The sequence below is a fragment of the Hibiscus syriacus genome, unplaced genomic scaffold, assembly GCF_006381635.1.
Source record: "Hibiscus syriacus cultivar Baekdansim isolate YM2019G1 unplaced genomic scaffold, ASM638163v2 tig00110610_pilon, whole genome shotgun sequence".
Taxonomy (NCBI): Eukaryota; Viridiplantae; Streptophyta; class Magnoliopsida; order Malvales; family Malvaceae; genus Hibiscus; species Hibiscus syriacus.
Genome location: NW_024062800.1, coordinates 109,580 through 123,308, shown reverse-complemented (window position 1 = coordinate 123,308; position 13,729 = coordinate 109,580). Strand labels below are relative to the sequence as shown.

General features: G+C 34.2%; 2 pseudogenes; both read right to left on the bottom strand.

Annotated features, from left to right (window-relative positions):
* Positions 1–6,127: 6,127 nt before the first annotated feature.
* On the bottom strand, positions 6,128–8,695 carry LOC120135579 (annotated as a pseudogene).
* Positions 8,696–9,437: 742 nt separating this feature from the next.
* Positions 9,438–12,513, bottom strand: LOC120135578 (annotated as a pseudogene).
* Positions 12,514–13,729: the final 1,216 nt, after the last annotated feature.

The window sequence follows — 13,729 nt, the reverse complement described above, 5'->3', positions numbered from 1 at the left end:
AACAGCAACACCGCAACAGAAAAGTGCTTCCGTGAAGAACAATGAAAGTCCATTGTAAAATCTAAGGAAAAGAGAAAACACCCGGAACTGAAATGAAGAAGGGAGGATGAGGCGACATGAGAAGTTGGAGCAAACACCTAAAAGCCAAAACGAATACGTATTGTAGTTTGCATATTCGTGGAGGAAAGGCAGAGAGTCGAGCAGAAGCAGCGCATGTTGATGGATTCTGGGGAATAACCAAATGAATGGAAGGAAATTTAAGCAGACCCATGGCGATAACAAATGAATTCGAGAAAATCATCAATAGTATTGTGTTTGGAAGCTGGAGGTGGTAGTGAAGGGAAATACTAAGCCCCAAGTTTGTCTTTTCTTCTTCCTTCTTTGTTTTCCCTTTTTCATTTTTTGGCTTATTTAAAGAGTAAGGTTATATATATATATATTTAATCACCCCATATATTTTTATAATTTTATTTTGATAATTTAATTACTTTTTAAGATCATACTTAATATAATATTTTTATTTATTTTAACATCCATCATTAAAAATTTAATAATGAAATTGACTTGTTTTATAAGATAATATCATGTTGTTATCGAAAATAATAAATTTATCACATCAACTTATATATCTAATGTAAAATTATTTGGAGTAAATAGACACTTTGGAGTTAACTTAAATAATTTTGTTTAAAAGTCTTTTAAGCCTTTGTGAATTTTGAAGTTGAGTAAATCAATCTCTTAGAAAATAAGAATAATTTAATTAATTTATATTTTAAAAGTGAATAAATAAAAACTACATATGATGTTGATATTTTTCATTAATTCATAACACATGCCCAATTATGATTAAATTAAATTAAATTAAATTAAAATATTCTATGGTTTTATAATTTTTATCTTTTAAATTAAACTCTTATTCTCATTTCAAAATTTAAAAATTTTAATTAAATGTTTTAAAGAAAGGAATAGACGTGATTTTTTAATGCAAAAACATTGGCAAGATAAGATATAAAATTTGATATGATATGATGTTGATAGGGAGATTTTAATATTATTAGAAGTTGACTTTACTAAATTATATTTATTATGGAATTTATTTTCTAAAAAAGTAATTGTTTTAATATTTAACTATAAGCTAATTTATTAAAATTTTAAAAAATATAAATGTAAATAAAACATCATTAATTTTAGGGTAAACTACGCCAATAGTCACTTATGTTTGGGATAGTGTTCGTTTTACCACTGATGTTTAAAAAGTCACAAACTGTTCACTGACGTTATCGTTTGTTACAAAATGATCACTCAACGTTAATAGTCGTTAATAGGCGTGATGGAAAACACAGTTGGATCGTTATATGCTGACATGGATCGTTGACTGCCACAGCTGGACCATTTTGACCGGCTTTTTTCTTCCACAACCCAAACCCCATCTTCTTCTTTCTTTCTCTTCACTTTTCTTCTCCATAGCTTCCCAATCAAACAAATTTACAATTAACCAACCCCATCTTCTTCTTCTTTCTTTCTCTTCGCTTTTCTTCTCATCGGTAATTTTACCCTAAAATTAATTACACATTTCATAGCCAAAAGTCTAGCGCAGCTCAGAGAAATGAGCATAGAATATTAATACAAGGTGGGGATAATGATGATGATGATGATGGTGATGAAATCAGTTTCCCCAACTCAACATTTTGAAACTTGTATTTCTACCAAAGCTGGAGAGCTTCTGCTCATCAGGGAGTTATATCTTGGGGTTCCTATCCTTACAAACTGTAGTTGTGGGAGGTTGTCAAAGATGAAGATGTTCTCTGGAGGACACTCAAACGCTCCAATGTTGCACAAAGTGATGTCACGTGAGGGAGCAAACGAAGGGCGTTAGGAAGGCAGCCTTAATAGCACCATGCAATGGATGTTCCAAGCAGATGTATATGACTATATGTAATTTTCCGAATTTCGTTATTGTTTAATTAGTTATTTGGTTTTCCATTTCACTCTCGACTATGTTCTTGAACCAAAACCAAAGAATTGGAATGAAAAGAACCATAAAATGACATGGTAGAAGGATGAGAATTCTGAGGATGATCAAAGCGATGCTTGAACTTCTAGTACCCAAGAAACCCTGAATTCGTTCTCATATATTCTGCTTATCTTCTTTTCCATGACTAATATGGCTTTCATAACAGAGTGTCAAGATAGAAGAATCTGAAAAATTCTGAAGAGAGTGGCGCAATTTGTTTATAACAACTCAGCCGCGGCTATTATGGAATACTGTTGGCGAAACATGTTCTACGGCGAACTCGGTTAGCAGACAGTGGTGCAACAAAAGTTTGTTTAGCATCATGTTTTTATCCAAATTGGTTTATTGATTCTTTAACTATTTATTGTCCAAAGTCTTACCGAGTAAGAAATTATCCATGATTTCTCGAATGACTCTTTGATTGACTTTAGTTATTTATCTAGGAGTCTTTTATGGGCAAAATCAGTAGGAGATATGCAGATCATTTTACAAATCATTTGCCCTTTTTGTCCATTTACATGGTAGGACTTCCTCTAACTAGGAGTTATTGCTGTTTTCTTCTTTTTTTCATGATTACATGTGCTGCTGTTAAAGCAACTCCTCCATTTCAGGAAGATGACTGCCCATTGACTTTAGCAAATATTTTTGAAACCGGTTTGTGACTTTTTAAACATTAGTGGTGAAAACGAACACCTCAAGCATGAGTGACCTTGGCGTAGTTTACCCTTAATTTTATTTTCTTCATTCGAAGCCTTTTAAGACCATTAGATGAGAAAAATTAAAGGCTGATATGCAATTGAAAAATGAGAAATTCTCACTGAAAAAAAGAATTAATCTTCGCTTTTGATTTTCCTTAATCCAACGATCTTAAAATATATAAAATAAGAGGATTTACATAATATAAGTAGATCCTAACCATATATATATATATAGTTTGCGATATGTTTTTGTACAATATCAAATCTTAATTATAGCATAAATTTTCTTAGTCTGATTATATTTGCAAAGTATTCAGTGGTTTTGGATTATTTATTTCAAATAATTTAAATAATTACAAAATAATATTATTTATAATTTTTCTAGACAATGTACATACATCTTATAATGAATTGTTCAGACTCTAATCATCTAAAAGAATAACATTCCTTTTTTTTTATCACGTACAGAATGAAGTATGCTGGGATAGCACCCTTTAATACAGTCTGCCCGTAATCTTTTCCCGATAAACACAGCTGTTCGAATTCGGTGCTCTAGGAGTACTCTATTCTCCATTAAAAGATATTATTGTTTCCAAAAATTGTAAGAATGTAGGGTAATTGCCTTGCTGAGTCTAAAGAGGATTGGTAAGGTTTCTTCTGTGAAGTATTCCTTCCTCAGTTTGCACCGAGCGAATTTCACCTTCAAACACCATCTTAAATATCTCAACAAAATACACAAATCACATCAAAGCAATCATGAATATATTACATACTTTCCAAGCTTCATTGATTAGTCAATTAATGTGGCTTCGATGGCCTTATATCTCAAAATTGTAGATAAGAAAATGAAGGTTAGATGCATTAGAATATCAGAATCAAAGTTTTTCGAGTTTTAGGACCTATTCGGTGATAAAAGACTATATGTTCGCAACGAAAAGAAATGCTATCCATAGAAGTAACTGCATGTTCCATCAACCCTATCCATGCTTATCTAAATTTCCCTCCACATTGGCCAACCGATAAGAAAATGTAAACAAGAATATGCTGGTGATAGAGTGAATACAGTCTGTAAGGCATGAAAGTGCTTTCGAAACTAGAGAAATTAACTTAACAATAATAAGCTTTCCAGAAACAGTTCATATAATAGTATACGTACATGGATGCGTATGATTTTAACAAGGGCTTTGTTATCTGCCAAATTGGCTGAAATATAAAAGGAGCTTCCACAAAGAGAACTTCACCCAACCGCTTCGGATAGTAATAATAGAATACATCAAACTGCCAAAAGGAGGGAAAATTGTATATTGATCATAAGTTGATATTGATTAATCAAACAACATAAAGACTTTCGCAACCTTAGTATCCAATAAAATAAAACAGGTTATCACAACCTTTTATATATATCCCCATTCTACCTCCGTTGTAAGAAACTAACAGTACTAAACTTAGAAGTTAACACAAATGCTCTCCTTTTTCTTTATCTTTAGCCAGCCCAACACATTTATTAATAGCTTAACGCTGATATATTGGTATCAATACATGATATGATTTAAGTTCCCAAAATATTCTGCTACTAATTGTATATTACCAAGAAAGTCAAGAAATCGAGATTTGCTTTTCAGTGCCAAAGCCACGGAGGTCAACAATTCCAAGTATTTGTTCTTTCCCAGGTGGGAGCTTGCTCAATGCCTTCTCAATCAAGAATACACACAATTCTCATCCTCACGGAGAGTCGTGCACCTGTGATCAACAAAATAATGACTCTTGTTGGAAGCTTAATCATGAATTCTCAGGATCAACAGACAGCTGATTACATTTCGGCAAATACATAAACAAGCTACACTGATGCTTAGAGTGGTAACGTTATCAATTAGAAAGCATGTTTAGTTCTTCTTTTTTGCCTTAATTTCCAGCATAGATGAACCAAATTTCACTCTCAAAAAGCAACAAACAGAAGTGAAGCTAGCAACATTAAATTAAACAAAACGGACTGCCAAAATCAAGTGAAATTTATCAAAATGATCGAATTTCCTCATCACAAGACTAAAATAAGAAACTAATAATCCAAAGTAATTATGCACCAGTTCCAACATTTTATTGTCTTTTTACTGAGATTTCACAGAAACCAAATGAAACCCAGTTGCAAATGGAGACGCATTAAGAGAAATGAAGTACGAAGTTGGTACCTTTCGTGAGCTGTTGGGTCTATCATAGAGCTTCGAACAGAGAATTTGCAGTTTCGAGATCGTTGTGGGTGGATTTAGATGAAAAACCAAGGGAGGTCGACACGCAGGAAGAGCTTGGCACGTATGGGTCGTCATTTCCGTTGAATTCACAGCTTTCCCCCCTCAGCTCAGCCCTCTAAAGTTTGTGGTAGCGAGACGTGGAATATTTGGGCGGTACAAGTCGGAATTTCTTACTTTCTAACTCATCCATAAGATAGTGTCAGCACTTTGGGCCTTTTCGATATACCCATTAGAGTATATTATTTTTAAGGGTACATTACGCGTTTATACTTAAACTTTAATTTTTTCAAAATTCATACTTAAAGTTTATTTTGTGTTTCATTTTAGTACCTCTGTTCAAATTAACATCAAGTTTTGAAAAAATTGAAATTTTAGGTACTAAAAAGGACCAAAACTGATAGTTTAGCCTTTTAGGTACTAAACGTGATAAATTTTTAACAATGTGTTCTAAAATGAAATAAACTAAACTTTAGGTATGACTTTGAAAAATTGAAAGTTTAGGTATTAAAATAGACCAAAATTAATAATTTAATACTAAATGCGTACTTTATCCTATTTTATTTAAAAAAATAAGTACTTCAATTTATTTAAATTTGATTTCAATCGGGTTTAAACGAAAATTATGACTCGGATTGAATGTGTATTTTCAGGGCAAATGTGAGTAAAAACATGCAAAACCGAACTTGCTGGATTTAGCTTCAATCTTCAACGTTGAAACTTGAAACCATAGTATATAATACATATTCACTTTTGGCTTCAGCCAAGATTAGTTAAGGTTTGTCCCATTAATTAAATTAATGTAGTATGCTAATTATATAGCAAAGCCACTTCTTGGTGAGAATGGGCACTTCCATTAATTACTTATTTTACTGATAATGTCCACTTTAAAATTTAAGTTTTCTTCTATTAGTTACTTATTTTACGGATAGTGACTACCTGAAATTTTATTTGTACCCAACCCATTTAAAAATTTTACGTTGTCAACGTATGTGTACTCGCCCTAACAAATATTTCTGGATCTACCACTTATGCTAATTAAAATGTAGATTGCGAATCGCATATAAAAACAAGATATACTTCAATTTCCCCAAATCCATGATTCTCACTTAATATAGAAGATAAGTAAGCTCAAAGATCTCTTCACGACGTTAAACAGAATGTTTACATATTCATACAATTGCCTACACGCACACACAATCACATGGACAATACATTAGGTTTTCAAAATAATATACGATTTCATACCTTGTATTGAAATAAGCAAAGGACCAATCATTTTATTTTGCGACAACAAAGAAAGATGCTGAATGGTTACCATGCCTGAATGAAACTGCAAGCACAAGCTAATAAGATGTTCAATATCAGCTGCTACGTTAAAATCGCGAAGAACAACGGTACATCTGATGCCCCGTAGCAACCGTCGTTTAACTTCATTTCTTGCCTGCAATATTTTCCAACAGAAATGTTCTTATCATATAGTTTCGTATATGGAAAAAGATAACATACAAAGGTCATCATGTGTACAACGCCCAGCGAACAGATCCTCAGATGCCTTAATCTACTCATAATGTGGTCCCTAAACATAAAAAAATTATGTGATACTGCCTGCAAAATGTAAAGAACAGGCAGGCAATACAGAAATAATACCTCAAGCAGAGGGGACCGACAATTAAAGATCTGATTGCCTTCCTGGTCTGTCTACTGAATCTTCCATCATAAATTTTGTTTTCATTGTCTTTGCTGAAGATTTACTTCTGCTGTTCACTTCCTTGACGGCTTGTTTACTTCTTGAAGTGGCATGTAATGTTCATTTTTCTGGTAGAAGATCCGCTTCTATCAGTTGAAACTGACAAGCTGGACCAGACATAGAGACTGCAGAAGAGCCTTGATGAAAACTTGTGGATTGGGGCTGCAATTCTGATGAATCATAAATTATGGAAGAATTTTATTCATAACAATGAAACTAAGATTGAGGAGCCACATGGGGAGAAATTTGATTTTTTTCCTCTTAAATTACTAGCAATGACAGAAATTTTCAACAATAAAGAAGATCTATCTGTTTGAATTGAGGAGTGTCAAATTTAAGCACCCAGCATGCAGGGTTAAGAGTACAACAAATCACCATGTGCTGCTGCTTCTTGAAACTTTTCTCTCATGATTCTAAAAATTTGAACAAGCCATTTGTTTTGTTCAACTCGTTAATCAACTCTTTGATGCCATTCAAGGGCGGATCACAATCCAACACTTAGGATCATAAGAAGAAATTAAAATGTTATGTTAGAATAGCACCAATTCAGAATACAGCTAATACGTGAGGAGGAAATTACTTACAGGAGTAGGCATCATCTGCATGTCGATGGTAAAAGAATATTCTTGCTTTGAATTTTCTATATCCATATCATTGAATGTGAACCTCACCCTAGAAAAAGAGAAAGCAAATGAGAATGTAACAGAGGAATTAAATGGATTCTAAATGCCGTGCAACAAACTAAATCACTTACCATGACCACCTTCAATTAAACCAAGAACCCTGTTGTACCATGAAATGGCTTCACGTATTTCTCCATTTTCTTCAATTGAATGTTTCACCTCATCTTCAATTTCTGCCAAAGCTTTCGGTAACGCCATACAGAGAACAAGAAGGAAACTTAAAATAAGCAGTAGCTTAGAGAGAAATGGCACTACGGAGTTAAAAGGAAAAAATCATAAATACCCAGATAGATTTAGGAAATAACAGAAAATTAGAAAATTACATATGTTCCAGTAAATTATATCACAATACATGAAATGCATTATCCATTATATGAGAACCATCCTCAGTGATATCCTTAGGGACCGACACAAGATTTAGTCATGGGCGAGAATTTAAGAAATTATATTAGAAATTTAGGGAAAGCAAAATTATATCATCAATAGAAAACACAAAGAAAACACCTACTATATATGAGATTGAATTTTTCAGGATGCGACCGCACCACAGCACACCCCTCTGTCCATCCGTGAATATCTCCTCAACTCTAGTCCCACATAACGACCAAAAGAACAATAATGACAATGTGCATCAAGAAAGCTCTAATTCGAATGTGAGATGCAAGACTATAAGATGTTAACCATAATATGAACCCCATTGTGCAAAACGTGAACCATAAACCTTAAGCAGCATATAGGAGTACACAATTACCTAGAGATTCTTGAGATAATTGATCCATACTCATCTTTCCTAGCTCTTTGTACTTGGACGCTTCTTTTAAGTTTTTCTACTCTATGTGTCTTTGCTATACAGAAACTGTTAAAAAAACATTAATAAACCACATAAAAACCGCCTAAATCAGCTTTCAATTCATAAATAATAGGTAAGTCAAATCCAGCAAAATCAAAAGCTGAAAAAGAAAGCATAGCACTACCTGCTAAAACTTTGACAAGCTCATTCTCCGCTTCTCAAATTAGCTTCATCTTTGCGAGGTTAGCTGTAACATTGCATAAAAAGAAAATCTTCAAACTCACGATCTATCAATTTTCACTCAAGTTATTATACACTAGAGAGAGAAAGCATTAAGGTGAAAGAAGTTGGTTTACTACCGTGATTTTGGGCGTGTACAGCGCCAGGCTTTGATGAAATAAGTAAGAACGATGCCGCAAAAGATCTACTATCTGTTGTCGACACAGATCTCTCCGTCGCAGGTCGATTTCAGGTACTCCATCTTCTCCTTCGGATGTTGCTCTGTTTCGTTCTCCATTTGCAAGAGAACTTCGATTTTGAATGAAAAAGGAGACAGATTTTAGATTTTAGCCCTTCATATTCTCGGTTTTGATTAGGATAATGTATACAAATAGTCTCCTTAATAAAATTACATTGATTATTAAATATTATAAAATGATCTTTTAATTATATATATATTTTATTAATTTTATTAATTATTAAATATTATAAATGATTATAATTATTTTTATGTTCTAAACTCGTTTTTTCGTTAAAAAAATAACGATTATTTAAGTTAAACGTTAATATGATAATTGAGATGTGATATTATTTGATATTTTTGTGTTTATTTTTTCATATCATAGTTAAAAAATTAAAATTCAGCTCAAAATATCATTATTTTAAAAAAATGACGAGTATAAAATATAATAATAGTTAGATAATCTTTTTATACTTTTAATAAACGATTAACTTAATAAAATATTATCTCATAAGATTATTGTACTTTACACCTTAGACTATTAATTATTTTCTGATTAAAAAATGGGGTTAACTACATTGATAGTCCCCTTTGTTTCAGTATGTTTTATTTTGATCACCTTTGATTTCTATCATATAGAATCTTTCAAGTAGCCCATACATTCTCTTTCTTTTTCTGTAATCAATTGGATGATGTGTTCTATTTGCAATAGAAATAGTTTCAACCCCCTGGAACGAGTGCCTAAAATATATCGTAATTATAGTCCCATGTTTCTGGAGAAAAACGATAGATATATTACTTCATTTGCTGCCCAATTTACAAAAGAATTATGCCTGCCCCCCATTCCTTGCTGTTGTGTGTACAGATTTTTTTTTTTCGATGTCATGATCGGATCCTCGACAATCTTTCTACGAAGGTCGTAATTTCGGTCTCGATCCAACATGCTTATCCGGACATACTTGGGGCTAACCCCAAAGTGCTTGCCGCTCCGAGTCAAAATCTTCTTCCTTCGAAGGAAGCTTTCGCAGTCTTCGATCTCTCCTTCGCACTTCACCCATGCAAAAGCTGCAAAGAACGAAGTCGATGTAATTCTAGTCCGTGAAATCGATGCACATACTATTTATGCCGTTCTCTTACCGGGTTGTGGCTCGAAGACCACCTTGGAAACTTGCAGAGCTGGGGGAAATCAGGCACACTAAATAGGCCACTCTCATGCACTGCCTCTCTCAATTGCTTCCACCTCTTGGCCATAACATGGTAGCTGAACTCGAAGAACGAGTCGCCTGAATTCGGTCTTTCGCTGTTGTCAGATATAACTTTCAACACCTTGGCCGCTCTAAGCTGCGAATCCTTCGACACACCAATCGTGTTGATCTCTATGTACTTCGTCATTTTTCTTGCAACATCTTCATCTTTAACAAGAGCCCCCCTGGAAGATGTCTACAAAGTTAGACGAGATACCTATGGTACATTTAGAGGATTTCGATTAAAACGATAAAAGTTACCCGATTCGCATCCCGGCATGACCCGTGCTTCGAGATGGTGAATAGCATCAAATCATAGTTCGCTGCGGCGGATATGGGAGTATATTGAGGCCAATAATAGGCAAGATCAGAATTAGTATCCCCTCACTACCATTAACAACCGAACGCCGTGCGAATCCATCGGGATTGTTCGGGGAGGTAACGAGTTCGATGTAAGGCCCGGTTTTATTAAAGCTCCGGGCATCGCCTCCCCACTTATAAAGCCCAGACTTGACGCAATCGGTAATCAAAGGATACGACTGCAGATCAATACAACTGATTTCAACTTAAACACATTGGATATGAATTAAGTCATTCAACCAAGTTAACATCATATGTACCTAACACATACAGAGTAATAAGGAGCTGCTGAAACCACACTGATGGGCTCGGCATCGGTGTCGGGAGATAGTGCGTAGAGCGCAGCTAGAGTTGCGTCGATCGGTTCCAACGACAATGTGTCGGTTCTCCGTCACCGCATTGCCTACGACATTATGCAATCGGACAATTTGGTTGGCAAATTCAGGCTCTAAGAACCATAGTCCGGTGGGATCCGAAAAGTAGCTCATGAACTGCCATGCGGGAATAACAACGGTGGTCTCCTCCCCATCTTTTGCCAATAGCTTTCGTACATTGTCGGATCGCCGCTGCAGTAAATACATGCATGGTAAAAAAAGTAAAAACCGGTGAGGTGAAAAAACGATGGTAAAACTTGAAAAAAGAATCTGACATGAACTGCCCTTCCATGGTGGGTCCATGTGATCAGAGATAAATGATTACACATGTGTCGATGGGTCACATCATATGGACGCATGATGGATCATTGTGCTACGTGGCAGGGGTGAAGACCAAAAGATGGGTTCATAATTGGACCACCAAATCGACAAACAAAGGTGTTGGATTTCACAAAACCCCACTTCCGCATTTCAGTTCTGCCACCAGGCAAAAAAAAAAAACAAGGGGAAAAAGAGAGAGAGAGGGTCTGGCTGGTTTACAGGACAGCACAGGCCGCCCATGGTGCTTGTGAAAGTTTCAAGCCAAAAGCTCAAAGACAAACCAGATTAGTGTTTTTTTTGGGACAGAAAGTGGGTTACAATGGGTCACTTAGGGCGGTTTGGCCCCCACTCGCTGCAAATTATGCACCGTGACGAGAGGAAATCCCCACTCCCACCACTTGCTGCATATTAAAGCTTGAAATACCCATTTTGCATTGATTCGAGGGATTTGAGAGGTCCACTACTAAAAATAACTTGATTCAACTCTAAATATAAAATGGTTTAAAGTGAAATCAATTAGTAAATTATAATATTTAGAATAGAATTTAAACACAAACAAAAATAACTAAACAAGATTCAACTCGTTCAAAAAAAGCTCAACTAAAATTTAAATTACGACTAATTTATTGGGACTAGATTTGATCAAACAACTGCCACAAGATGCAAAGGGCAGAATGACGAAAAACGTCAAAATATGTGAGTACAGCACCTATGGTTGGGTTGCAATTTGGGAACAAAGAGAAGACAAAATGGTCTTCAAATTTCGCTGACAAGGTCACCATGGCAAATCTCAAAACAAAACAAAAATTAACTATAAAGACTTGCACTTGTCAACTGATATTTACTTGTTCTTTTTTTCTACCACCGACTATCGATGATCATTAGTTAGCAAAATGCCAAATCATACTGACAGCATCATTGGAAATCTTCCTTCCATTAATAAATCAATAAACTTCAACAAGACTTACTGATCAAGGTTGATAACCCTATCTTGGTCCATCAAAGAGAGGAAGATGATGATGATGATGGAACAGTGGATAACAGAGCTCCTCTTGGTGTCCATTATGCTGGGTGAAAAAGCTCACATTTGGAGAATCATGCAAAACCACTTTGAAGATTAAACTCGCATTCAGAGCAAGTGACAAAACCAGTATGTTCTTCACTGTCAAAACACTCAACAACCCCCATCTCTCTCCCAAAGAAACAGACGATAAAGAAGAAGAAGAAGACAGCAACTAAATTTGTAAGTGACTCAAAAGCACAAAAACAGAGAACCCTTTACCCAGAATCCTATTTTGTGCATGAAAGAAGAAGAAGAAGCTGGGAACTGGTTTCAAGAAGAAAGGAAGTTCTCTAGTTATCCAAACATCAATGGAGAAAATCAAGAAAGGGCATTTACTGTTTTCTTGAATACCAAAACGTACACAATTGTGGGAAAAGAAGCTAAGCATTATTTAACTGCAGAGTAGAGGTTTTCTCGGGAATCAAGAAATCCCACCCATGCTGAATTTTCAAGAAAAGAAATCCCAGATCTCGAAACAATCGGAAGAAGCAAGAAGAAGATTCCGTGTTCCATATTTAGATGAATAATGGGTGCTATATAGAAGTACGATGAAAAAGAAGAAGAAGAAGAAAGAAAAGTCGGAAAGTGCTCTGTTTCAAGAGGAAAATATGCTTTCATTTCATTTAAATTTTTAATCTTTATTCAGCTTTATTATTGCTTTAATCTTGTTCTGGTGCTGTCTTTTTGAGTTGTAAGATAAATAATGGCTTTTTACTTAGCATCTCAGAAACAAAGAATTAAAGCTTACTTAAATCAACACCTTTGTAAAAGAAGTACCTGCCAGAGCTTTGACAAGCTGGGAAGTTAGATTTTTTTATCATTGGAAAAACAACTAGTGCTCTAGTTTACTTAATACATAGGGATGTGATTAGGGAACAACTAGAATGGTGATTTTATGTTTTTTTTTTTTCAATAATTAAACCCTTTAACAACTTTTTTAAAATAGTTTTAAAATTTTTAAAGAATAAACGAATTTCTAATTATTTTAACGAGATCCACCACTATTGATAAGTGGGGCTAAAGGGAAGAAATGAGCACGAGGCAGAACCTTTATAAATCAATTAAGTTTGTTTCTTTATTTTAGATATTCAACTAAGTACGAATCAAGTTATTTTAGTGGTAACATAATTAGTGTTATTATTTGAGGTATTAGATTCGAATATCAAGAATATCAGAAGTGTGAGCGTTCAATGTTAAGTATTTGATTATAATAAGAACATTTTACTATAATCATTAATACAATAAACTATCAACTTAAGATCATACAACGACCATATAGGAAAAAAAAGTTAAATCTAATCAAATAAACTCGAATGAAATATAGATACAAATATATTTGATCGCACCGACAAACAAATCATAAAAGGGATCAAACTGTTAGAACCAAACCATAATATCAAGAATAAAGTATTAGATGCGGATGTGAAAGCGTACATGAATTAATTGATAGATTGAAAGCCTTGAGTTTTTTGTTGTTGTGATTTTTCAAAAAGGTAGAGTTCTCTTGAGTATGAACTCTCTGACGGCGATAAGAGAAAATACGAGATAATCTATTTCTTGGAGACCATAACCCCTTTGTATAGTTGATTTAAGAATCGATTATTGTTTACTTATAAATCTACTCATCATCAAATTATAAATATGACTTTAATAGTATTTATACTTATATTTCCACAATAATTCTAATATCTTATGAATTTATAACATAATTGGTCACTTAATTTATGTC